Raw genomic sequence first — 27452 nt, 5'->3', positions numbered from 1 at the left:
TAATAACTGCGGCTCTAGCAATGTAGATCATATTCCGGAGATCGAATAGAAAACGCAAGAAGTATTTTTTTCTCAAGATTTCATTTCGAACGGAACTTTATATCGTATTTTATTAAATATAGGCAATTAAATGTTGCCGATAACCCAGTAGCAGCACGATCTACGATCAATTTCCGATAGTTTTTAACTATCGCCAATGCCTTGAGATAAGCGAATGAAAGCTGCTAACTATCGATAATAAAATTTAAAAAAAACTATTTTCGATTTGGCGATTAATGTGTGTGAAACTAAAATACCAAAACTACTGTTTACATTTGCAATATATATTTTTCAATAATTCAATTTAAATGTAATGTAAAATTAAATGTAATTAATTTAAACGTGATTTGAATGTTAATTTGAATTTAATTTAATTAATTGTTGCATTTGACGTTATCGGCAGTACCGAGAGCTTACTTAGTTGGTTGCGTGCGATATTACCGATATCTTTTTATCATATGGTCAGAGTATGCGGGGTGAAGCTGGGCCCACGGCGGAGCCCTAATTTTTGAAGGGTGGCAACGCCAGACTTGCAATCCACGGCGCCAAAAGCGATGGTTGCTATTGGCCGCCCAGTTCGATCTTAAAGAGAATGTGAGGAGAGTGGATCGCAATGCCCTTGGATATGCCCTTGGCCGTCATTTGGGCCATCGACTCAAAAAAATGTAGCTGTGCACATGGGCAGCAACGGTGCCCGCCTCGCCAATGTATGCGTGTGCCGAAATTCGGCACCGATGATGTTGCTGCCCAAATGTACCGGCTCACAGTTAAGAATGTTGGGAAGTTGGATATATTTTTTGCCGGCCACGGAGCATGTGCTTACCCAAAAAGAACAATTGAAAAAAATCAAAGGGCATACATTTGTTCATGACGGGCTTTCTTTATTATTTAATTGCAAAGATAATTCCTTATGTGCTAACGTGCCCAAGAGCGATAATACGCAAAACAATAATACACCCGAGACACACTGTCGTCATTTAAAACTACTATAAAAGCGATACTCTATTGGAGCAGCCGCAGCCATTCTGTGGCACACCACGTTTGAATCCCGCGCCGGAGGATGCTGGCCAGATCAACCCCGATATTCACGGGCCGGATTTTCAAAGCGCGGCCAAGTGTCGGCGTAATCCATACGACGGAGAGACGAGCCATCACGGACGGGACTCACACGACGAAGAGGCAGCCACGGGCGAGACCACGGCCATATTATCCGAGTGAGTCTGTTCCATTTCGTGCCTCCTCGCCTGAGTAAACGGCAGTGTCGCGGACTTCCCATTGTGCTCCCTGAAAGGAAAAGATTTTTTTATGGAATTTTTAACTTCAGTTAATTATTGCGTCTGCCAAGTAAAGAATAAAATTAAAAAGTTTAGATTTTGGTCAACTTATGCACGAGTGATACCTACTTATGCGTATATATACTTATATATATATATATATATATATATAGTGACATATCCATAGTCGCACCCACCCTTTAACATAACTTAGCACATAAGCATAAGCACAATTATAAACATTTCTAATATTGTAAACAAAGAGCTTGGTGATAACATCGACATTGGTCAAGATCAAACTGTCCCCCTTTGGTAGACATAAACAATTCACCCTAAATATCACGCCACTGTCAATGTTCCCATCAGAGCACTATCCCACGCATAATTGCTGACGCAGCTTAAACTTCACTCAATTTTGACTCAAACTCTCTCAAAGCGAAGTTTGCTAAGCGACCGCAACAGTTAGATAAATTAGTTCATATTCGGGAAGCAAATCTGAATGTACTCAACAAAAGTAGCCGTTAAGTGAAAATAATAAATTGAAATATATTTTTTTATAGTAACCTAACGTGTAAAACTTAATTGGCGCAGCCGGTAGGATACGTCGGGAAAAAGTAAAGATCGCTAAAGGTTAATTAATTCCCAGATCTAACGCACAATCGCGACCGAAAGTGTTGTCGGAGTGTAATAAACATTTTCTCGAATACGTATCCGCACAAGATCCTTCGGGTCACTAGTAGCTTAATAATATTGACCCTTTGGGCAATAAAGATACTACAGTTAATAACGACTGGCTTTGCATATCGTTTGATCCCTGCAATACGTTATTACTGAGTCTTTTTAAGACACACACGCAAAAAAAAAAAACATTTAAACCATAATCCATCACAAACTTTAACCTAAAATAAAAGTGCAAAATCAAAGAACAATAAAGTTCAAACCTACAAACTCAAAACTATTCAAAAACAAAGATTATCATCTAACGAAAAAAAGTGTATTATACCAAGATGACCATGGAATTATCAGAACAACACCTCAACCAGGCCCTTTCACAACTTAGATAGGTGCCAAGCTTTGACGGATCAACGGATCAACTAAACGCCTTCATTAAAAGGTTAGATTACATCCTACACCTGTATCCAACCCGAGATGTTAGACAACACAGCATCTTATACGGAGCCATCGAATTGCAAGTCACAAGAGATGCTCAGAGGATTTCACAAAGGACAGCAGCCAACACTTGGCAGGAGCTGAGAAACGCATTGATTGAAGAATACAAAGTGCAGACACCATTTGAAGAACTCCTTCGACGCTTATACAACACGAATTACCAAGGAAACGTCGCTAAGTTCATCGAGGAGCTCGAAAATAAATCTTTTGTTATATTAAATAAGTTAGCACTAGAAAATATACCTAGCAATACAACCCTTTTTACAAATGTTATGAATAACACAATCAAAGATGTTATTACAAAAAAATTACCAGATAGGCTTTTCATGATGTTAGCCAGATACGACATTACGTCGACACAAAAACTAAAGCAAGTAGCTCAAAGAGAGGGATTATATGAAAATTACTGAAAAACCTAAAAATAATAATGTTCAGGGAAATCAAAATAACAATCGTAGGAACATGGGAAATTATCAGCAAAATGCTAACCCAACCACCATTTCAAGTGGTTATTCCAACACGAATCAGAGTTATCACGCACAAAATAAACAGCACAATAAGTCCGAAGACAATCAGAAAGCTCACCACGAGTTCCAACAGAAATTAAGTCAAGGTAGATACCAAAATCCCTTAAACTATCAAAATCAGTCCCATTCACGCTTGAATGCACCAAACCCTCCGACTAAACGTCAAAGAGATAGTAACAGTGGGCAGATGAAAATGGATACATCCGAAAATTTTCATCAGCAAGCCTCGGAACAAACAGAAGAAATCCATTCATAAAATTGATTATGAATGACGAAGTTCTAAAATGTGTCATCGACACAGGTTCAACCATAAATCTAATGAAAACAAACCGCTTAAATTTTCCAGTTTACAACGAAACATTAAAGGTTCACACCATAAATGGTGTTATTGAATTAAAACAAAGTATACGATTAGGAGCAAGCAAAATTTGTCCGAGCAAACAAAAATTCTATATTCACGACTTCTCAGAGCATTATGATGTTCTGATTGGAAGAGAATACCTTGAAGCATGTCAAGCAAAAATAGACTATGCACAAGGATCCGTAACCTTAGGAGGTTTTAACTTTTGTTTTAGATATAACGACGAAGAGGTCGAAGAGGACATGACCGCACAAGAGTGCCTTGATCCACCCTCAACAGAGGGTTTTCATGTTTCATGTTCATGTTTTACATGAATTTCGTGATATCCAGTACCATGAAGGTGACAATTTGACTTTCACTAGTACAATTAAACACAAAATTCTAACAAAACATGAGGACCCAATTTACAAGCGTCCATACAAATATCCTCAAATATACGATGAGGAAGTAAATAAACAAATAAGCGATATGATAAAACAAAATATCATACGTAAATCCAAATCCCCTTACTGCTCACCAGTAATAATCGTTCCAAAGAAAAACGATGCATCTGGAAAGCAAAAGTTCCGGTTAGTCATAGATTACCGCAATCTTAATGAACTAACTATTAATGATAAATACCCTATCCCGATCATGGATGAAATATTAGACAAACTTGGAAAATGTCAATATTTCACAACCATTGATCTAGCCAAAGGCTTCCACCAAATCCAAATGGATCCTGGTTCAATACCCAAGACTAAACATGGCCATTACGAGTACACTCGCATGCCATTTGGTCTTAAGAATGCACCTGCAACGTTCCAACGTTGTATGAACAATCTCTTAGAAGATTTAATTTTTAAGGATTGTCTGGTCTACTTAGACGACATTATTATTTTTTCCACTTCATTAGAGGAACACATTTTATCGCTACAAAAGGTATTTAAGAAGCTAAGAGAAGCTAACTTAAAACTACAGTTGGATAAATGCGAGTTTATGAGAAAAGAAACTGAATTTCTCGGTCACATCATCACAACTGAGGGTATAAAAACAAATCCCAACAAGATACAAGCAATTGTCAAATTCCCAATTCCAAAAACCCCAAAAGAATTTAAATCATTTCTAGGATTATGTGGTTTCTATAGGAAATTTATACCAAATTTCGCTAATATAGTAAAACCATTAACACTTAAATTAAAAAAGGGAGCAAAAATCAATATAAAAGACAGAGACTACGAACTAGCGTTTGAAAAGCTAAAAGTACTCATAACATCCGACCCAATTTTAATATACCCTAACTTCGAAAAACCATTTTCATTAACTACAGACGCGAGTAATATGGCAATAGGGGCCGTCCTTTCGCAAGAGCATAAGCCTATATGCTATGCAAGTAGAACTCTCAACGAGCATGAGTTAAATTATTCAACGATTGAAAAAGAATTATTAGCGTTTGGGCCACTAAATACTTTAGGTCCTATCTCTTTGGTCGACAATTTCAAATCCTTAGTGATCACAGACCACTCGTCTGGTTAAATAATATGAAAGAACCTAACATGAAATTACAAAGGTGGAAAATCAAGCTAAATGAGTTTGATTTCCAAATTAAATACGTCCCAGGAAAAGAAAATTATGTGGCAGATGCTCTGTCCAGAATTCAATTAAACGAAAACTTCTTAGGCGAAGATACAATTAGCACAAGAGCAACAATACATAGTGCTCAAGAAGACAACAGTAACCATTTACAAATCACAGAAAGACCACTTAATTATTATAATCGACAAATAGAATTTGAAAAAGGAACCGAGAACGAAACAAAAGTTACGAATTACTTTCACAAAACCAACATAAAAATTACGTACAAAGACATGACTAACACGCATGCAAAAGAATTAATAAAAGAATACTTATGCACAAAGAAAAGTGTGCTATACTTCCACAACGAAGCAGATTTTCCAATTTTTCAAGAAGCCTACTTAGAAATAATAAGTCCGAATAATTCAACAAAGGCAATGAAAACTAGTACAAAATTAATAGACCTTCAAACATACGCAGAATTCAAAGAATTAATATTAAAAAAGCACAAAGAATTATTACATCCAGGAATTGAAAAACTATCAATTGGTTCAAAGAAACCCACTATTTCCCAGATTATCAAAATTTAATTCAAAATCTAATAAATGAATGTGAGATTTGCAACATTGCAAAAACAGAACACAGGGATACAAAATTAACTTTCGAAATAACTCCGGAAATCGCTAATATCCGAGAAAAATATGTAATGGATTTTTACATAGTAGGAGATAAACAATTTTTATCTTGCATTGATATCTATTCAAAATTTGCATCATTAATAGAAATAAAAAGTAGAGACTGGCTAGAAACCAAACGAGCTATATTACAAGTGTTCAACCAAATGGGTAAACCCATCGAAATAAAAGCAGACAAAGACTCAGCTTTTTTGTGCACAGCTCTACAATTATGGCTAAAATCAGAAGCAGTAAATATTAATATAACCACTAGTAAAAATGGTATATCCGACGTAGAACGATTTCATAAGACAGTTAACGAAAAACTAAGAATCATTAACAGCGACTCAGACGTCGAAAATAAACTTACAAAATTTGAAACTATACTCTACACGTACAATCATAAAACAAAGCACAAAACGACTAACAGAACACCAGCGGACATATTCATATACGCAGGTACACCAGAATATGACACTCAAGCTAATAAAGAAAAACTAATAAATAACCTCAACAAAAAACGAACAAATTATGAAATTGACACTAGATAGACCCGTTCAAGAAAACAGGAGAACTAAGACAAATCGACGACAAACATTTTGAGGAAACTAACAGAGGCAGGAAAATAACACATTACAAAACCAAATTCAAAAAGAAAAAGAAGACTAATCAAAGCAAATATAACAATTACAGGTCAACAACAGACAGCGATCAAAACATACAAGCACCAGCTTAAACTAATTATTATAATATTACTATCAATAACTATAAACCATATAAATGCACAGAGTATTGAAATTAATCCTATCAAAGCCCATAACGGATATCTCATATTTAAAACAGGAACCATAGACATTCCGACAGATTACGAATTCCACTGTTTAACGGTTAATATAACAAAAACCGAAGAAACTTTTAACAATTTAATTGAACAAAGTAAAGAATTCAATAACCTTATACAAATCGAATACCTAGTAGAAAAATTAAACAGAGAAATAAACGGCTGAAAAATAGCCAAACGCAGCAAAAGAGGTTTAGTTAACATAGTAGGAACAGTATATAAATACTTATTTGGAACATTAGATCAAGAAGACAAAACAGAAATTGAACAAAAAATAAGCAACTTAGCAGAAAACAGCGTTCAGGTTAACGAATTAAATTACATAATAGAAGCTATAAACAAAGGAATAGAAATCATGAACGAACTAGATCAAGAGAAACAAAAAGGAAAGAAATTAGATATCCTTATATTTAACTTACAACACTTTACAGAATATATAGAAGACATTGAGATGGGAATGCAGCTCACAAGATTAGGAATTTTTAACCCAAAATTACTAAAACATGACTATTTGTTGCATGTTAATTCTGAGAAATTGTTGAATACAAAAACTTCCACTTGGTTTAAATCAGATACAAACGAAATACTGAAAATATCCCACATTCCTCGAGAAATAATAAAAAGCCCGGTATTCGAAATAATTCCATACCCGGATGAAAATAATAATATTTTGACAGAAATAGCTCATGAAAAATATTTTACCCAAGATAAAAAAGTTTATAGCAAAGAAACAAAAAAATTAATTAATAATGAATGTTTAACAGGAATTTTAAACCAAATAACATCAGAAGGTAGTTATACTAAAATTTTGCAAAATTTTCAAATCAACTTCGTAGAACCAAATATAATTTTAACTTGGAATTTACCAAAAACTATATTAAATCATAATTGTATAAATAACGAAATAACAATAGAAGGAAACAATATAATAAAAATCTTTAATTGTTCACTGCAAATTAATGACATTTCAATTTCAAACAATATGTTAGATTATACTCAAAGCATTTACGTAAGCAATGATGTTATAAAATTAGAACCACTTTCGTTTGTACAAACGAAACAAATTATAAATGAACATACAAAATTTAACAATGTATTCCAGATAATTACAATAACCATATTTGTAATCATATTAATAAGTTTAACACTGTATTTGACATATAAGTTCAAAAGCATACCTAAGAAATTAATTATAAAATATAAAAAACCCAAAGTTGAAGAAACACCTACAGTAATAGGAGATATACCAATTGTAAAAGAAGAAAATGTTACACTATATCCAAACTTAAACACCTGAGGACAGGCACTTTTCTAATGGTTGGGGGAGTGACATATCCATAGTCGCACCCACCCTTTAACATAACTTAGCACATAAGCATAAGCACAATTAAAAACATTTCTAATATTGTAAACAAAGAGCTTGGTGATAACATCGACATTGGTCAAGATCAAACTGTCCCCCTTTGGTAGACATAAACAATTCACCCTAAATATCACGCCACTGTCAATGTTCCCATCAGAGCACTATCCCACGCATAATTGCTGACGCAGCTCAAACTTCACTCAATTTTGACTCAAACTCTCTCAAAGCGAAGTTTGCTAAGCGACCGCAACAGTTAGATAAATTAGTTCATATTCGGGAAGCAAATCTGAATGTACTCAACAAAAGTAGCCGTTAAGTGAAAATAATAAATTGAAATATATTTTTTTATAGTAACCTAACGTGTAAAACTTAATTATATATATATGTTACGCACCTCAGGTGCATGTACCCCACACCCAGATAGCTCTTTAGGCGGGCAAGGTAATAAGCGCTTTGACAAACAACGCTTTTCGTTGGAAACACATATGTATACACGCATTTATTTTAGCGGGTATTTGCTCCCCATTGGTGCAATAATTACCTGTGTTTATATTTCTCCCCTTGTTTTCCTTTCCTTTGTTGACTGGGAATAATTACTGGGCGTTTTTTTTGGCATCCGGTATCATACGAAGGTCGCCAACAGAAAAAGATATTCTGTACAAAAAAAAAGGAAATTTAATATATTTAAGATTAATAGAAATTGTTACAAATATGAAATGATGCAACGCGTTATAGATAACCGTTGAAGCGAAGTTGAAAGAAGGAAAGATTTTGACACTTAAAACTTATATTCAGTATTTTAAATATAGGAATATACAACTTATCGTATGCGCCTGGTTTAAAATGCCGGAAATGTTCGCGAGTCCGATAGTATAAATAATGGCTTGAAGATAACCTGCTGAGGAATAAGAAATAAGATTAAATGTTAATAACGATAAGAAATGCAACCAATTATATACCGTATCTGAAGAGAGAAATGTCCGGCTAAATTTTCTTTGATGGGGAGAGTTGGCATAACAGCCGGCACAGGCTGATGGCCATCTAATGGCAGAAAGTGGGAGACGAGTAGGTGATCGTCTAATGATTGGGCGGGTACGCTGGGTCCGGAACCGGGGCTTACTCTGGAAGAGTAAAGTGGATAAATAGTGTTTTTTTGTTAATTTATATTGAGTGTCTCACCTTTGATGTTTACATGTTCATAGTTGTTACAGCTGTTTATATTATTCATGAGTTAGGAGTTCCAATTGTTTGACGTTGTCGAGTGGTGGTTCGCTTTGCATAGTGTTGTGTAAGTCTGTTTTGCTACAGACGTGTAGCTTCGTTGTTATCGATTGTGCGGACTGCGGGCCAGGGATGGGACTACACCCAGAAAACCGATGAGCCACCCGGCGCGACCCGCCGAGAAACAAGCAATTAACAAGCAAAATAACTTGTGATATAATGTGATATTAGGGTAGGTCTTACTAGAGTTTGTTTAATGTTATCTATTTTTTTTGTCCCACTCTGTGCTAACGTTTGGGGTGTGCTGGCCGTAGGTAAATGTGCTTCGGAGACAGATGACCTAGGACGATATAAAACAGATCCTACGCCGCACCTGTCACACAGCATACCCTAAGGGTGCCCAGAAGTGCGACAGAAACCAAATAGCCTTCAAGGTAGCGTGCCTTGAATGCCGTTCGTCAGTCAATCGGACGAACTGAGCATTTGACGAATGCTTAAGTGTTGTCCACTGTCCAGATTATGCGTAGATTAGTTAGCCTGTGTTAGGATTTGTCTTCTCTCCCCCAAGTATTTGAAATTAATTAGAAATAAACTAAATTATTTTTGTGAGTTTTTTTGTGGTCGATGTGTATTAATTTATTATTCTTTATTAGTAAGATTTGTTAGTGGGTGTTATTTATTTATTAATTTATTAGGAATATTGGTAAAGATTTTTTATAAAAGGGTAGTAAGCCTTGTAGAAGAGAGGGGTACAGTTCTCAGAAGGATAGTTATGGCTGAGGAACAGGTGTCTGATTGGGCTTCTGACGCTGATGGGGCGTCGGCTCTGCCACCGCCGCGACCGGCTGGGGGGCTGGTGCGAACGCCAAGAATTTCCGGGGATTTCCAGAGAGACAGATCCCAAAAGAGGGTCACCTGGTAGACTTGGAGAAAGAATTGGCGCAACAAGATAAACCTCCACGGAACCTGGAGTTCCCATAAGCCCCGAAAGACTCAGTGCTCAAATCGGCGGCAAACGCGGCGATCGCTCAGGCCCACCAAACGTATCGGCATGCTCTGCCATCTGGCATCAGCGAGTCCAACCGCGAGGAGATGCGAGCTGGCTTCATGGAAATGAAGCACATCATTGATGTGCTCAGGCCACCAGGGAGCCAAACCGCCGAGACTGACACTGCGCCGAAGCCGCCGAGACATGTCGAGCCGGGACCACGAACACGCGCCATCCCGAAAGAACGGGAAGTATTCCAGCGCGAGGCATTTCCACTACCGGTGCCACCGAAGCCACATAGACAAGGCGCACGAGGGGCGGAGTATTCGTCCAGCAGCCCAGCTTACGTCGCAGATGCTTATTTGAGGAACTGGCGTAACCTGAGTAACCGCCATTTCCGAGTAGAGGACCGGAGAGCGAATGATTTTCAACTGGAGGAGGCGTACGAGAAACTGTGTACCTGAAGCTCGAGCGGTGAATTCGGTCGAGGACTTCGTGTTCCGCCTGGAGTTCCTGCAGAGAAAGTATCAATGCCCGTGAAAGGAGGTCCTGTGCGGTTTCCACCTGCTCCTGACCGGCCGCGCCCGCGAGTGGTATTGGATCCACCACATGCTTCAACTTCCCGCGCGATTCCAGAAGCCGCTGAGAGACCGCGAGCTGGTGAAAATTATAAAGCGGGGTTTGACATGGGTGTACTCACCGTGGATGAGCTGCGCCAAAAGTGCCTAGAAGTGGAGAGGCACATGGGTCGCAGAAGCCGGACGGGGTACCTGCAGCCGTCGCGTTGTCCACAAGCAACGACGCCCGTAGTCCACGAGGTTGAAGTACCACCACATCGTACAGAAACGCCGCCGGGAGAACTAGAGGAAGCATTCGTGCAAGGCAGGAACTCATCCCGACTTGTATGCTCGAACTGCAGACAGTTCGATCACGTCTTTAGGGACTGTCTGTCCAAGGAGCGGAAAATATTTTGCTATAGGTGTGGAAAGCCGGACACTTTCTGCTCCCAGTGTGAAAACTGTCCGGGAATTCCCAGATGGAACGCGGTGATGTCTGGACAGACGCGTTCCGGGACGGCGACCGCAGGGAAGCAGAAGAGGGGTACCTACCAAAGCCAATAATCATTGGAAAGGAGACGGAGATTTGGGATAAGGATTAGGATAAGGCTAATTATAATAATAATATAAGCAAAGGAGGAACACTTAGGGGCTTACCATATGAAGAACGTGTTCGGGCATACATGTCGGCCCGAAATAGAATTTTTGGTGATCGACAGCTAGAAGGGATGACACTAGCCACTCGGAGAGTGGTGAAGGAACGTGCGCGCTTCCGCAGACGCAGGATTACCCGGCACCAGGTCGTCGAAGCGGTGAGACGGGAGGATAGTATAGACCCACGCGTATTCACCGAAGTGGAAGTCGCCGGGGCTAATATGAAAGGGTTGCTGGACACGGGGGCCTCAGTCAGTCTGTTGGGACGAGGATGCCGAGAGTTAGTGGAGGAACTGGGATGGGATTCGCGGCCATACGGATCGATGGTAAGGCCAGCGGCGGGTGCCAATCACCCAATTTTAGGTCGCGTTGTTCTGCCTGTGAAATACGAGAATAGAAAGGAAGATATCGTATTTTACATGTGCCCGGACCTGCGACAGGAACTATACCTGGGAATCGACTTCTGGCGAGCCTTCGAGATTGTACCAGAGCTGCTCGGTCCGGGCAGAAAGCCCGAAACACCACCAGAGGCATCTCAGGTAACGGTAGCGAACCCAGAGGTGGCTTATTACCGGGACAACGACGACTGCGCGGCGGATCCGGAAATGTGGGACCTGGACAACGATCAGAGGAGTCAGTTGGAAAGCGTGAAACGCAGATTTCTCCAATTTGAGAAGGATGGCTTAGGGAAAACTCACCTGCCGCAGCACCGAATTCACCTGATCGAGGGAGCAGAACCCGTGAAGGACAGACATTATCCGCTGTCTCCAGCCAAACAGTAGATCGTGTGGGCCGAGGTGGATAAAATGCTAAAGTTAGGCATCATCGAGGAGAGTAACAGCCCCTGGAGCAACCGGACGACGGTGGCGATGAAGCCTGGAAAGAACAGGTTTTGCTTAGACGCCAGGAAATTAAACAGTGTGACGGTAAAGGACGCTTACCCGCTTCCATGCATCGAGGGCATCCTATCGCGAATCGACGAGACTCATTTTATCTCTAGCGTCGACCATAAGTTCGCGAGATGGAGGAAAAGAGCAGGGCGTATACGGCGTTTACCGTACCAGGGAGGCCGCTGTACCAGTTCCGCCACACGCCATTCGGGCTCTGCAAAGCCGCTCAACAACTTTGCAGGCTCATGGACAAGGTAATCCCAGCGAATCTGAGGTCCAACGTGTTCGTATACCTAGACGATTTGCTGATAATATCGGCAGATTTTCCAACGCACCTAAAATACTTAGAACTGGTGGCCGAGTGTCTGAGGAACACGAACCTCACCATAGGCATGGCGAAGTCAAAATTCTGCTTCCGCAACCTAAACTACCTGGGTTTCATCATAGGCGGCGGAACGGTGCGCATGGATCCGGGAAGAGTAGAAGCGGACGTTGACTGATGCCCTTAAGAAGAGAACGGGTAGATTTTTGTTGAGTGACGAGGCCATGGATGCCATAGAAAGCTTGAAGTTAGCCCTCACCACAGCCCCGGTGTTAGTTCACGCGAATTTTCGAAGGCCATTCTTCATCCAATGCGACGCATCTCACTGCGGAGTAGGAGCCGTGTTGTCCCAGCTAGACGACGAGTAACAGGAAAGGCCGATCGCATTCTTCTCGACCAAACTCAACAAGCAGCAGATCAACTATTCGGTGACCGAGAAGGAACGCCGAGAAGGTTGCCGGATCTTAGAGTGCAGGACGGACTTCTGTTCAAGAGGACAGTGAACGAGAGCTTGGAGGATAACGTCGAAGGCACAAGTTAGAAGCTCTGGGTGCCGGAGTCGCTGACTGCAGGACTCATCCAACAAGCACACGCGGACGAGACGTCAGCTCATGGAGCTGCACGCGCTGCGCAGGCGATATTATTGGCCCAACATGGCCATACAAGTCAGGGACTATGTACGGAAATGCGATACATGCAAGGAGACCAATGCACAAAACTACCGGACGCAGGTCGGAATTGGGGAAGAAGTGCATACCGACCGCCCCTTCCAGAAGCTATATATCGACTTCTTGGGGAAGTATCCATGGTCGAAACGAGGGCATGCGTGGATATTCGTCGTCGTAGACCATTTCTCGAAATTTACCTTCCTGAAGGCCATGAGGGAAGCCACCGCGGCGGATGTCGTGAACTTCCTAGTGCATGAGCTGTTCTTCAAATTTGGCATGCCGGAAGTGATCCATTCGGATAATGGACGACAATTCGTGTCAACGTCGTTTGATGCGATGGTCCGGCGTTTGGCATTACTCAACGCCGCTGAACGGGTGAACCGCACAGTTCTGTCTTCAATCAGAACCTACCTGGGTCAGGATCATCGGGATTGGGACGCGTACCTACCAGAGGTGGAAGTGGCGATCCGGAATGCGGTCCACAGCGCTACTAGAGTGACTCCGTTCTTCGCAGTCTTTGGACAGCAGATGTACCTGAATAGTTCCAGTTACAAACTGTCCAGGAAGCTGAGATCTTTGGCCGATCACAGTATTTCTGACCTTGATGCGAAGGACAGACTCTCTGTAATCCGAAGCCAAGTCAAGGACCACCTGCACACCGCATACGAGCGAAGTCGCCAACGATACGGCCACCGCGTTCGCCAGCTCCATCTGGAACCGGGACAGGAAGTGTGGAGGCGCAACTTCGCACTAAGCAACTTCAGCAAAGCCTTCAATGCCAAGTTCGCCCGGAAATTCTTGAAGAGCCGAGTTGTCCGAGCCGTGTGCACCAACGCCTACGAGTTAGAAGATCTCCAGGGACGCGCGCTAGGCGTCTTCCACGCAAAAGATATACGAACATAATTGTAATTTCCTCACCTTCCTGCCAGGCAATGGCGGCAGCAGCGCCCGTCCTCCCTTTTTTCTTTTGGGTCAGTGCGAAAATATAGATTACTTGTCGTGGGTGTGGCCTACGTTGGGCATCGTTATTAGCCCGCTTGGTCAATCCATGAAATGCGCACGGAGATTCCTTGTAACGGTCATTCATGGCGTTACAGTAATCTGCGTGGTGATGTTGCATTTGACGTTATCGGCAGCACCGAGGGTTTACTTAGTTGGTTGCGTGCGATATTATCGGCCACCCCGATATCTTTTTGTCATATGGTCAGAGTATGCGGGGTGAAGCTGGGCCCACGGCGGAGCCTAAATTTTTGAAGGGTGGCAACGCCAGACTTGCGATCCATGGCGCCAAAAGCGACGATTGCTATCGGCCGCCCAGTTCGCTCTTAAAGATAATATGAGGAGAGTGGATCGCATGCCCTTGGATATGCCCTTGGCCGTCATTTGGGCCATTGACCCAAAAAAAAAGTTGTGCAGATGGGCAGCAATGGTGCTCGCCTCACCAATGTATGCGTGTGCCGAAATTCGGCACCAATGATGTTGCTGCCCAAATGTACAGCGGTCCACAGCGGACGTACGGGCTCACAGTTAAGAATTTTTGGAAGTTGGATATTTTTTTTGCCGGCCACGGAACATATGCTTAACCAAAAAGAAAAATAGAAAAAAATAAAGGGGATACATTTGTTCATGACGGGCTTTCTTTATTATTTAATTGCGAAGATAATTCCTTATGTGCTAACTTATTGCAAAAGAAATAGTGCCCAAGATCGATAATACGCGAAACAATAATACACCTAAAACACACTGTCGTCATTTAAAACTTCTTCAAAAGCGATACTCTATTAGAGCAGCCGCAGCCATTCTGTGGCACACCACGTTTGAATCCCGCGCCGGAGGACGCTGGCCAGATCAACCCCGATATTCACGGGCCGGATTTGCAAAGCGCGGCCAAGTGTCGGCGTAATTCACACAACGGAGAGACGAGCCATCACGGACGGGACTCACACGACGAAGAGGCAGCCACGGTCGAGACCACGCCCATATCATCCGAGTGAGTCTGTTCCATTTCGTGCCTCCTCGCCTGAGTAAACGGCAGAGTCAGACGCGGACTTCCCATTGGGCTCCCTGAAAGAGAACCGATGTTTTTGGAATTTTTAGCTCCAGTTTTTTTTTTGCTTTAAATAGAAAAAAAAAGTACTCACGACCAGTTTAAATTAAGTAAATTTCCTAATGCGCGAACCGGAAAGGAAAGGGCCCAAAGATTATTGCGTCTGCCAAGTAAAGAATAAAAGTAAAAAGTTTAGATTTTGGTCAACTTATGCACGAGTGATACCCACTTATGCGTATATTTACTTATATATAATATATATATGTTACGCACCTCAGGTGCATGTGCTCCTCACCCAGAGAGCTCTTTAGGCAGGCAAGGTAATAAGCGCTTTGACAAACAACGCCTTTCGTTGGAAACAGATATGTATACACGCATTTATTTAAGCGGGTAGTTGCTCCCCATTGGTGCAATAATTACCTGTGTTTATATTTCTCCCCTTGTTTTCCTTTCCTTTGTTGACTGGCAATAATTTCTGGCCGTCGAAGGTCGCCAACAGAAAAAGATATTCTGTACAAAAACAAAGGAAATTTAATATATTTAAGATTAATAGAAATTGTTACAGATAGTTGAAAGAAGGAAAGCAATTGAAACTTAAAACTTATACCTATTATTTTAAATATAAGAATATACAACTTATCGTATGCACCTGGTTTAAAATGCCAGAAATATTCGCGAGTCCGAAAGTATAAATAATGGTTTGATTGATAACCTGCTGGGGAATAAGAAATAAGATTAAATGTTAATAATGATAAGAAATGCAACCAGTTATATACCATATCTGAAGAGAGAAATTTTCTTTGATGGGGAGAGTTGGCATAACAGCCGGCACAGGCTGATGGCCATCTAATGGCAGAAAGTGAAAGACGAGTAGGTGATCGTCTCATGGTTGGGCGGGTAGTTAGAAGTTCCGATTGCTTGACGTTGTCGAGTGGTGGTTCGCTTTGCATAGTGTCGTGTAAGTCTGTTTTGCTACAGACGTGTAGCTTCGTTGTTATCGATTGTGCGGACTGCGGGCCAGGGATGGGACTACACCCAAAGAAACCGATGAGCCAGCCGGCGCGCCCCACCGAGAAAAAAGCAGTTCCGTAACAATATGGCGCCCAATGAAGAAGCACTCGGCTTCTTTGAAGTCGGTGCGTAATTAAAGAAAAATAAATACGATATAAATGAAGGTACAGAGAAAAGGATTCCTTTGGCTTCAGGACCCACACCGCTGAAGTCTTATGTGGCACGAGTAGGTAGCCCATAATCGCGCAGCGTGTAGTGGAATCCGAGAAGCACGACGGAAGTAGAGAATATCCATAAACATGAGAAGTTTTCTTGTAGTGGTTGATGACGGTAAGTCACGTTCGCATGTTAGCGAAACGTTCGCGACCGTTTATCGTAGCCTGATGGTAGCCGCCACGACAAAATAACTTGTGATAGAATGTGATATTAGGGTAGGTCTTACTAGAGTTTGTTTAATGTTTTCTATTTGTTTTGTCCCACTCTGTGCTAACGTTTGGGGTGTGCTGGCCGTAGGTAAATGAGCTTCGGAGACAGGTGACCTAGGACGATAAAAAGCCGATCCTGCGCCGCACGTGTCGCACAGCATACCCTAAGGGTGCCCAGAAGTGCGACAGAAACCAAATAGCCTTCAAGGTAGCGTGCCTTGAATGCCGTTCGTCAGCCAATCGGACGAACTGAGTATTTGACGAATGATTTTCAACTGGAGGAGGCGTACGAGAAACTGTGTACCTGAAGCTCGAGCGGTGAATTCGGTCGAGGACTTCGTGTTCCGCCTGGAGTTCCTGCAGAGAAAGTATCAATGCCCGTGAAAGGAGGTCCTGCGCGGTTTCCACCTGCTCCTGACCGGCCGCGCCCGCGAGTGGTATTGGATCCACCACATGCTTCAACTTCCCGCGCGATTCCAGAAGCCGCTGAGAGACCGCGAGCTGGTGAAAATTATAAAGCGTGGTTTGACATGGATGTACTCACCGTGGATGAGCTGCGCCAAAAGTGCCTAGAAGTGGAGAGGCACATGGGTCGCAGAAGCCGGACGGGGTACCTGCAGCCGTCGCGTTGTCCACAAGGAACGACGCCCGTAGTCCACGAGGTTGAAGTACCACCACATCGTACAAAAACGCCGCCGGGAGAACTGGAGGAAGCATTCGTGCAAGGCAGGAACTCATCCCGACTTGTATGCTCGAACTGCAGACAGTTCGATCACGTCTTTAGAGACTGCCTGTCCAAGGAGCGGAAAATATTCTGCTATAGGTGTGGAAAGCCGGACACTTTCTGCTTCCAGTGTGAAAACTGTCCGGGAAACCCCAGAGGGAGCGCGGTGATGGCGGGACAGACGCGTTCCGGGACGGCGACCGCAGGGAAGCAGAAGAGGGGTACCTACCAAAGCCAATAATCATTGGAAAGGAGATGGAGATTTGGGATAAGGATCAGGATAAGGCTAATTATTATAATAATATAAGCAAAGGAGGAACACTTAGGGGCTTACCATATGAAGAACGTGTTCGGGCATACATGTTGGCCCGAAATTGAAGTTTTGGTGAGCGACAGCTAGAAGGAATGACACTAGCCACTCGGAGAGTGGTGGTGGCACGTTCGCGCTTCCGCAGACGCAGGATTACCCGGCACCAGGTCGTCGAAGCGGTGAGACGGGAGGATAGTATAGACCCACGCGTATTCACCGAAGTGGAAGTCGTCGGGGCTAATATGACAGGGTTGCTGGACACGGGGGCCTCAGTCAGTCTGTTGGGACGAGGATGCCGAGAGTTAGTGAAGGAACTGGGATGGGAAGCGCGGCCATACGAATCGATAGTAAGGACAGCGGCGGGTGCCAATCGCCCAATTTTAGGTCGCGTTGTTCTGCCTGTGAAATACGAGAATAGAAAGGAAGATATCGTATTTTACATGTGCCCGGACCTGCGACAGGAACTATACCTGGGAATCGACTTCTGGCGAGCCTTCGAAATTGTACCAGAGCTACTCGGTCCGGGCAGAAAGCCCGAAACACCACCAGAGGCATCTTAGGTAACGGTAGCGAACCCAGATTTGGCTTATTACCGGGACGACGATGACTGCGCGGCGGATCCGGAAATATGGGTCCTGGACAACGATCAGAGGAGTCAGTTGGAAAGCGTGAAACGCAGCTTTCCCCAATTTGAGAAGGATGGCTTAGGGAAAACTCACCTGCTGCAGCACCGAATTCAGCTGATCGAGGGAGCAGAACCCGTGAAGAACAGACATTATCCGCTGTCTCCGGCCAAACAGGAGATCGTGTGGGCCGAGGTGGATAAAATGCTAAAGTTGGGCATCATCGAGGAGAGTAACAGCCCCTGGAGCAACCGGACGACGGTGGCGATGAAGCCTGGAAAGAACAGGTTTTGCTTAGACGCCAGGAAATTAAACAGTGTGACGGTAAAGGACGCTTACCCGCTTCCATGCATCGAGGGTATCCTATCGCGAATCGACGAGACTCATTTTATCTCTAGCGTCGACCATAAGTTCGCGTTCTGGCTAATCGAGATGGAAGAGAAGAGTAGGGCGTATACGGCGTTTACCGTACCAGGGAGGCCGCTGCCATTCGGGCTCTGCAAAGCCGCTCAACAACTTTGCAGGCTCATGGACAAGGTAATCCCGGTGAGTCTGAGGTCCAACGTGTTCGTATACCTATACGATTTGCTGATAATATCGGCAGATTTTCCAACGCACCTTAAATACTTAGAACTGGTGGCCGAGTGTCTGAGGAACACGAACCTCACCATAGGCATGGCGAAGTCAAAATTCTGCTTCCGCAACCTAAACTACCTGGGTTTCATCATAGGCGGCGGAACGGTGCGCATGGATCCGGGAAGAGTAGAAGCGGACGGTCAAGGAACTACAAAGCTTCTTAGGTACAGTGGGGTGGTATCGACGATTCATAAAGAACTTCGCCGAGATCTCGGTACCGTTGACTGATGCCCTTAAGAAGAGAACGGGTAGATTTTTGTTGAGTGACGAGGCCATGGATGCCATAGAAAGCTTGAAGTTAGCCCTCACCACAGCCCCGGTGTTAGTTCACGCGAATTTTCGAAGGCCATTCTTCATCCAATGCGACGCATCTCACTGCGGAGTAGGAGCCGTGTTGTCCCAGATAGACGACGAACAGCAGAAAAGGCCGATCGCATTCTTCTCGACCAAACTCAACAAGCAGCAGATCAACTATTCGGTGACCGAGAAGGAACGCCGAGAAGGTTGCCGGATCTTAGAGTGCAGGACGGACTTCTGTTCAAGAGGACAGTGAACGAGAGCTTGGAGGATAAGGTCGAAGGCACAAGTTAGAAGCTCTGGGTGCCGGAGTCGCTGACTGCAGGACTCATCCAACAAGCACACGGGGACGAGACGTCAGCTCATGGAGCTGCACGCGCTGCGCAGGCGATATTATTGGCCCAACATGGCCATACAAGTCAGGGACTATGTACGGAAATGCGATACATGCAAGGAGACCAATGCACAAAACTACCGGACGCAGGTCGGAATTGGGGAGGAAGTGCATACCGACCGCCCCTTCCAGAAGCTATATATCGACTTCTTGGGGAAGTATCCACGGTCGAAACGAGGGCATGCGTGGATATTCGTCGTCGTAGACCATTTCTCGAAATTTACCTTCCTGAAGGCCATGAGGGAAGCCACCGCGGCGGATGTCGTGAACTTCCTAGTGCATGAGCTGTTCTTCAAATTTGGCATGCCGGAAGTGATCCATTCGGATAATGGACGACAATTCGTGTCAACGTCGTTTGATGCGATGGTCCGGCGTTTGGCATTACTCAACGCCGCTGAACGGGTGAACCGCACAGTTCTGTCTTCAATCAGAACCTACCTGGGTCAGGATCATCGGGATTGGGACGCGTACCTACCAGAGGTGGAAGTGGCGATCCGGAATGCGGTCCACAGCGCTACTAGAGTGACTCCGTTCTTCGCGGTCTTTGGACAGCAGATGTACCTGAATAGTTCCAGTTACAAACTGTCCAGGAAGCTGAGATCTTTGGCCGATCACAGTATTTCTGACCTTGATGCGAAGGACAGACTCTCTGTAATCCGAAGCCAAGTCAAGGACCACCTGCACACCGCATACGAGCGAAGTCGCCAACGATACGGCCACCGCGTTCGCCAGCTCCATCTGGAACCGGGACAGGAAGTGTGGAGGCGCAACTTCGCACTAAGCAACTTCAGCAAAGCCTTCAATGCCAAGTTCGCCCGGAAATTCTTGAAGAGCCGAGTTGTCCGAGCCGTGTGCACCAACGCCTGCGAGTTAGAAGATCTCCAGGGACGCGCGCTAGGCGTCTTCCACGCAAAAGATATACGAACATAATTGTAATTTCCTCACCTTCCTGCCAGGCAATGGCGGCAGCAGCGCCCGTCCTCCCTTTTTTCTTTTGGGTCAGTGCGAAAATATAGATTACTTGTCGTGGGTGTGGCCTACGTTGGGCATCGTTATTAGCCCGCTTGGTCAATCCATGAAATGCGCACGGAGATTCCTTGTAACGGTCATTCATGGCGTTACAGTAATCTGCGTGGTGATGTTGCATTTGACGTTATCGGCAGCACCGAGGGTTTACTTAGTTGGTTGCGTGCGATATTATCGGCCACCCCGATATCTTTTTGTCATATGGTCAGAGTATGCGGGGTGAAGCTGGGCCCACGGCGGAGCCTAAATTTTTGAAGGGTGGCAACGCCAGACTTGCGATCCATGGCGCCAAAAGCGACGATTGCTATCGGCCGCCCAGTTCGCTCTTAAAGATAATATGAGGAGAGTGGATCGCATGCCCTTGGATATGCCCTTGGCCGTCATTTGGGCCATTGACCCAAAAAAAAAGTTGTGCAGATGGGCAGCAATGGTGCTCGCCTCACCAATGTATGCGTGTGCCGAAATTCGGCACCAATGATGTTGCTGCCCAAATGTACAGCGGTCCACAGCGGACGTACGGGCTCACAGTTAAGAATTTTTGGAAGTTGGATATTTTTTTTTGCCGGCCACGGAACATATGCTTAACCAAAAAGAAAAATAGAAAAAAATAAAGGGGATACATTTGTTCATGACGGGCTTTCTTTATTATTTAATTGCGAAGATAATTCCTTATGTGCTAACTTATTGCAAAAGAAATAGTGCCCAAGATCGATAATACGCGAAACAATAATACACCTAAAACACACTGTCGTCATTTAAAACTTCTTCAAAAGCGATACTCTATTAGAGCAGCCGCAGCCATTCTGTGGCACACCACGTTTGAATCCCGCGCTGGAGGACGCTGGCCAGATCAACCCGGATTCACGGGCCGGATTTGCAAAGCGCGGCCAAGTGTCGGCGTAATTCACACAACGGAGAGACGAGCCATCACGGACGGGACTCACACGACGAAGAGGCAGCCACGGTCGAGACCACGCCCATATCATCCGAGTGAGTCTGTTCCATTTCGTGCCTCCTCGCCTGAGTAAACGGCAGAGTCAGACGCGGACTTCCCATTGGGCTCCCTGAAAGAGAACCGATGTTTTTGGAATTTTTAGCTCCAGTTTTTATTTTGCTTTAAATAGAAAAAAAAAGTACTCACGACCAGTTTAAATTAAGTAAATTTCCTAAAGTGCGAACCGGAAAGGAAAGGGCCCAAAGATTATTGCGTCTGCCAAGTAAAGAATAAAAGTAAAAAGTTTAGATTTTGGTTAACTTATGCACGAGTGATACCCACTTATGCGTATATATACTTATATATAATATATATATGTTACGCACCTCAGGTGCATGTGCTCCTCACCCAGAGAGCTCTTTAGGCAGGCAAGGTAATAAGCGCTTTGACAAACAACGCCTTTCGTTGGAAACACATATGTATACACGCATTTATTTAAGCGGGTAGTTGCTCCCCATTGGTGCAATAATTACCTGTGTTTATATTTCTCCCCTTGTTTTCCTTTCCTTTGTTGACTGGCAATAATTTCTGGCCGTCGAAGGTCGCCAACAGAAAAAGATATTCTGTACAAAAAAAAGGAAATTTAATATATTTAAGATTAATAGAAATTGTTACAGATAGTTGAAAGAAGGAAAGCAATTGAAACATAAAACTTATACCTATTATTTTAAATATAAGAATATACAACTTATCGTATGCACCTGGTTTAAAATGCCAGAAATATTCGCGAGTCCGAAAGTATAAATAATGGTTTGATTGATAACCTGCTGGGGAATAAGAAATAAGATTAAATGTTAATAATGATAAGAAATGCAACCAGTTATATACCATATCTGAAGAGAGAAATTTTCTTTGATGGGGAGAGTTGGCATAACAGCCGGCACAGGCTGATGGCCATCTAATGGCAGAAAGTGAAAGACGAGTAGGTGATCGTCTCATGGTTGGGCGGGTAGTTAGAAGTTCCGATTGCTTGACGTTGTCGAGTGGTGGTTCGCTTTGCATAGTGTTGTGTAAGTCTGTTTTGCTACAGACGTGTAGCTTCGTTGTTATCGATTGTGCGGACTGCGGGCCAGGGATGGGACTACACCCAAAGAAACCGATGAGCCAGCCGGCGCGCCCCACCGAGAAAAAAGCAGTTCCGTAACAATATGGCGCCCAATGAAGAAGCACTCGGCTTCTTTGAAGTCGGTGCGTAATCAAAGAAAAATAAATACGATATAAATGAAGGTACAGAGAAAAGGATTCCTTTGGCTTCAGGACCCACACCGCTGAAGTCTTATGTGGCACGAGTAGGTAGCCCATAATCGCGCAGCGTGTAGTGGAATCCGAGAAGCACGACGGAAGTAGAGAATATCCATAAACATGAGAAGTTTTCTTGTAGTGGTTGATGACGGTAAGTCACGTTCGCATGTTAGCGAAACGTTCGCGACCGTTTATCGTAGCCTGATGGTAGCCGCCACGACAAAATAACTTGTGATAGAATGTGATATTAGGGTAGGTCTTACTAGAGTTTGTTTAATGTTTTCTATTTGTTTTGTCCCACTCTGTGCTAACGTTTGGGGTGTGCTGGCCGTAGGTAAATGAGCTTCGGAGACAGGTGACCTAGGACGATAAAAAGCCGATCCTGCGCCGCACGTGTCGCACAGCATACCCTAAGGGTGCCCAGAAGTGCGACAGAAACCAAATAGCCTTCAAGGTAGCGTGCCTTGAATGCCGTTCGTCAGCCAATCGGACGAACTGAGTATTTGACGAATGATTTTCAACTGGAGGAGGCGTACGAGAAACTGTGTACCTGAAGCTCGAGCGGTGAATTCGGTCGAGGACTTCGTGTTCCGCCTGGAGTTCCTGCAGAGAAAGTATCAATGCCCGTGAAAGGAGGTCCTGCGCGGTTTCCACCTGCTCCTGACCGGCCGCGCCCGCGAGTGGTATTGGATCCACCAAATGCTTCAACTTCCCGCGCGATTCCAGAAGCCGCTGAGAGACCGCGAGCTGGTGAAAATTATAAAGCGTGGTTTGACATGGATGTACTCACCGTGGATGAGCTGCGCCAAAAGTGCCTAGAAGTGGAGAGGCACATGGGTCGCAGAAGCCGGACGGGGTACCTGCAGCCGTCGCGTTGTCCACAAGGAACGACGCCCGTAGTCCACGAGGTTGAAGTACCACCACATCGTACAAAAACGCCGCCGGGAGAACTGGAGGAAGCATTCGTGCAAGGCAGGAACTCATCCCGACTTGTATGCTCGAACTGCAGACAGTTCGATCACGTCTTTAGAGACTGCCTGTCCAAGGAGCGGAAAATATTCTGCTAAAGGTGTGGAAAGCCGGACACTTTCTGCTCCCAGTGTGAAAACTGTCCGGGAAACCCCAGAGGGAGCGCGGTGATGGCGGGACAGACGCGTTCCGGGACGGCGACCGCAGGGAAGCAGAAGAGGGGTACCTACCAAAGCCAATAATCATTGGAAAGGAGATGGAGATTTGGGATAAGGATCAGGATAAGGCTAATTATTATAATAATATAAGCAAAGGAGGAACACTTAGGGGCTTACCATATGAAGAACGTGTTCGGGCATACATGTTGGCCCGAAATTGAAGTTTTGGTGAGCGACAGCTAGAAGGAATGACACTAGCCACTCGGAGAGTGGTGGTGGCACGTGCGCGCTTCCGCAGACGCAGGATTACCCGGCACCAGGTCGTCGAAGCGGTGAGACGGGAGGATAGTATAGACCCACGCGTATTCACCGAAGTGGAAGTCGTCGGGGCTAATATGAAAGGGTTGCTGGACACGGGGGCCTCAGTCAGTCTGTTGGGACGAGGATGCCGAGAGTTAGTGAAGGAACTGGGATGGGAAGCGCGGCCATACGAATCGATAGTAAGGACAGCGGCGGGTGCCAATCGCCCAATTTTAGGTCGCGTTGTTCTGCCTGTGAAATACGAGAATAGAAAGGAAGATATCGTATTTTACATGTGCCCGGACCTGCGACAGGAACTATACCTGGGAATCGACTTCTGGCGAGCCTTCGAAATTGTACCAGAGCTACTCGGTCCGGGCAGAAAGCCCGAAACACCACCAGAGGCATCTTAGGTAACGGTAGCGAACCCAGATTTGGCTTATTACCGGGACGACGATGACTGCGCGGCGGATCCGGAAATATGGGTCCTGGACAACGATCAGAGGAGTCAGTTGGAAAGCGTGAAACGCAGCTTTCCCCAATTTGAAAAGGATGGCTTAGGGAAAACTCACCTGCTGCAGCACCGAATTCAGCTGATCGAGGGAGCAGAACCCGTGAAGAACAGACATTATCCGCTGTCTCCGGCCAAACAGGAGATCGTGTGGGCCGAGGTGGATAAAATGCTAAAGTTGGGCATCATCGAGGAGAGTAACAGCCCCTGGAGCAACCGGATGACGGTGGCGATGAAGCCTGGAAAGAACAGGTTTTGCTTAGACGCCAGGAAATTAAACAGTGTGACGGTAAAGGACGCTTACCCGCTTCCATGCATCGAGGGTATCCTATCGCGAATCGACGAGACTCATTTTATCTCTAGCGTCGACCATAAGTTCGCGTTCTGGCTAATCGAGATGGAAGAGAAGAGTAGGGCGTATACGGCGTTTACCGTACCAGGGAGGCCGCTGCCATTCGGGCTCTGCAAAGCCGCTCAACAACTTTGCAGGCTCATGGACAAGGTAATCCCGGTGAGTCTGAGGTCCAACGTGTTCGTATACCTATACGATTTGCTGATAATATCGGCAGATTTTCCAACGCACCTTAAATACTTAGAACTGGTGGCCGAGTGTCTGAGGAACACGAACCTCACCATAGGCATGGCGAAGTCAAAATTCTGCTTCCGCAACCTAAACTACCTGGGTTTCATCATAGGCGGCGGAACGGTGCGCATGGATCCGGGAAGAGGAGAAGCGGACGGTCAAGGAACTACAAAGCTTCTTAGGTACAGTGGGGTGGTATCGACGATTCATAAAGAACTTCGCCGAGATCTCGGTACCGTTGACTGATGCCCTTAAGAAGAGAACGGGTAGATTTTTGTTGAGTGACGAGGCCATGGATGCCATAGAAAGCTTGAAGTTAGCCCTCACCACAGCCCCGGTGTTAGTTCACGCGAATTTTCGAAGGCCATTCTTCATCCAATGCGACGCATCTCACTGCGGAGTAGGAGCCGTGTTGTCCCAGATAGACGACGAGCAACAGAAAAGGCCGATCGCATTCTTCTCGACCAAACTCAACAAGCAGCAGATCAACTATTCGGTGACCGAGAAGGAACGCCGAGAAGGTTGCCGGATCTTAGAGTGCAGGACGGACTTCTGTTCAAGAGGACAGTGAACGAGAGCTTGGAGGATAAGGTCGAAGGCACAAGTTAGAAGCTCTGGGTGCCGGAGTCGCTGACTGCAGGACTCATCCAACAAGCACACGGGGACGAGACGTCAGCTCATGGAGCTGCACGCGCTGCGCAGGCGATATTATTGGCCCAACATGGCCATACAAGTCAGGGACTATGTACGGAAATGCGATACATGCAAGGAGAACAATGCACAAAACTACCGGACGCAGGTCGGAATTGGGGAAGAAGTGCATACCGACCGCCCCTTCCAGAAGCTATATATCGACTTCTTGGCGAAGTATCCACGGTCGAAACGAGGGCATGCGTGGATATTCGTCGTCGTAGACCATTTCTCGAAATTTACCTTCCTGAAGGCCATGAGGGAAGCCACCGCGGCGGATGTCGTGAACTTCCTAGTGCATGAGCTGTTCTTCAAATTTATCATGCCGGAAGTGATCCATTCGGATAATGGACGACAATTCGTGTCAACGTCGTTTGATGCGATGGTCCGGCGTTTGGCATTACTCACCTGTGCACACCAGTGTATTCGCCTCAGAGCAACGCCGCCGAACGGGTGAACCGCACAGTTCTGTCTTCAATCAGAACCTACCTGGGTCAGGATCATCGGGATTGGGACGCGTACCTACCAGAGGTGGAAGTGGCGATCCGGAATGCGGTCCACAGCGCTACTAGAGTGACTCCGTTCTTCGCGGTCTTTGGACAGCAGATGTACCTGAATAGTTCCAGTTACAAACTGTCCAGGAAGCTGAGATCTTTGGCCGATCACAGTATTTCTGACCTTGATCCGAAGGACAGACTCTCTGTAATCCGAAGCAAAGTCAAGGACCACCTGCACACCGCATACGAGCGAAGTCGCCAACGATACGGCCACCGCGTTCGCCAGCTCCATCTGGAACCGGGACAGGAAGTGTGGAGGCGCAACTTCGCACTAAGCAACTTCAGCAAAGCCTTCAATGCCAAGTTCGCCCGGAAATTCTTGAAGAGCCGAGTTGCCCGAGCCGTGTGCATCAACGCCTACGAGTTAGAAGATCTCCAGGGACGCGCCCTAGGCGTCTTCCACGCAAAAGATATACGAACATAATTGTAATTTCCTCACCTTCCTGCTAGGCAATGGCGGCAGCAGCGCCCGTCCTCCCTTTTTTCTTTTGGGTCAGTGCGAAAATATAGATTACTTGTCGTGGGTGTGGCCTACGTTGGGCAGCGTTATTAGCCGGCTTGGTCAATCCATGAACTGCGCACGGAGATTCCTTGTAACGGTCACTCATGGCGTTACAGTAATCTGCGTGGTGATGTTGCATTTGACGTTTTCGGCAGCACCGAGGGTTTACTTAGTTGGTTGCGTGCGATATTATCGGCCACCCCGATTTTTTTTTGTCATATGGTCAGAGTATGCGGGGTGAAGCTGGGCCCACGGCGGAGCCTAAATTTTTGAAGGGTGGCAACGCCAGACTTGCGATCCATGGCGCCAAAAGCGACGATTGCTATCGGCCGCCCAGTTCGCTCTTAAAG

At 45.0% G+C, this 27452-nt stretch overlaps 1 long non-coding RNA gene across 2 annotated transcripts; it reads right to left on the bottom strand.

Moving 5' to 3' along the window:
* Window positions 1-582: 582 nt before the first annotated feature.
* LOC116650064 (uncharacterized) lies at window positions 583-9148 on the bottom strand. 2 transcript variants are annotated; one of them, XR_004303058.2, is made up of 4 exons: window positions 8983-9148; window positions 8763-8924; window positions 8345-8701; window positions 583-1323 (listed from the first exon to the last, which is right to left on the bottom strand). It is a non-coding gene; the product is annotated as an uncharacterized lncRNA (long non-coding RNA). The 2 variants fall into 2 exon arrangements; XR_004303057.2 differs by having other exon boundaries at window positions 8345-8698.
* Between the last annotated feature and the right edge of the window lie 18304 nt (window positions 9149-27452).

The sequence above is a fragment of the Drosophila virilis genome, unplaced genomic scaffold (assembly GCF_030788295.1).
Source record: "Drosophila virilis strain 15010-1051.87 unplaced genomic scaffold, Dvir_AGI_RSII-ME tig00001750, whole genome shotgun sequence".
In the NCBI taxonomy this organism is placed as follows: domain Eukaryota; kingdom Metazoa; phylum Arthropoda; class Insecta; order Diptera; family Drosophilidae; genus Drosophila; species Drosophila virilis.
Note: the sequence above shows the minus strand (reverse complement) of the source record. Positions and strands in the feature narration are given on the sequence as shown.